Source organism: Octodon degus, unplaced genomic scaffold (genome assembly GCF_000260255.1).
Source record: "Octodon degus isolate 3935 unplaced genomic scaffold, OctDeg1.0 scaffold00285, whole genome shotgun sequence".
NCBI classification, from domain to species: domain Eukaryota; kingdom Metazoa; phylum Chordata; class Mammalia; order Rodentia; family Octodontidae; genus Octodon; species Octodon degus.
Window position 1 is genome coordinate 1,100,655 of NW_004524861.1, and position 899 is coordinate 1,101,553.

The window sequence follows — 899 nt, forward strand, 5'->3', positions numbered from 1 at the left end:
AAACATTCCAAGTCCTGCTGCCTTTCCAGCCACCAACAGGAGGTTTCCTCTCCCCCTGGCTGGCAGACAGTGCCACCACTCACTATTAAAATAGTTCTCTGGGGTGTGGCTGGCTCTGTGGTTTCATCTTGCTCCAAATTAGAACTGGTCCCTGGCAGTCCATTCTCGTGGAGCCACTCCCATGCATGCCCTTGGTGCCGATGACGTCAGCTCGGCATGGAGTTGGACCCCTCTGCAAGCCTTTGTTTCAAAGGGCTCCGCCTCTGCACGCCCTGTGCTCACTGGGGCCCTGGAACTCGGGTCTGGGTCGCAGCTGGGCCCTCACTTGCCTTAAGGAGCTCAGGCTGCAGCTCCCAGCTCCTTACCTGATCTGTGCTGCAAGGCCTACAGGGGAAGGTGCTTCCTTAGGACAGGAGACTGAGGAGGACACCTTCCAGGGGTGTTGTGAAGCAGAACTTTGGGAGCACCCCCTGGCTGATGACCTGCATTTCCAGTCGGCTCCGCACTGCTGCTGCTGCTGGCCCCAGAGCCACACTCAGAGGGCTTCTGGTGTGCAGTATCCCCTGGTGACAGGCATCTGTATCCCAGCACACAGGACCAGGTCACCAGCCAAAGGTGACCACACCCCCCAACACCCTTGGGTAGCTACTGGACCACTTAGAACTGTCATCTCTGGGGCTTGTTTTAAAGAAAGCAGGGTTCGGCACGCACACCAGCAAATCCCAGCTATTTAGGAGGCTGAGGCAGAAGGATCCAAAGTTCAAGGCCAGCTTGTGCAACTCAGTGGGATGGCCTCAAAAATAAAAATTAAGCATCTTAGTGGTAGCAGCAGAGCATGCCTTGCTTCACTCTCCAGTACTGAAAAAAAAAAAAAAAAAAAAAAAAAAAAAAAAAAAAAA

At 53.7% G+C, this 899-nt stretch overlaps 1 long non-coding RNA gene across 1 annotated transcript in view; it reads right to left on the reverse strand.

The window, feature by feature from the left end:
• Nucleotides 1–380: 380 nt before the first annotated feature.
• The window catches only part of LOC111814272, a 12,877-nt gene continuing 12,358 nt past the window's right edge, over nt 381–899 (reverse strand). Inside the window, exon 3 of the long non-coding RNA XR_002819294.1 lies at nt 381–577. This is a non-coding gene — a long non-coding RNA (uncharacterized LOC111814272). The remainder of the gene's footprint in view (nt 578–899) is intronic.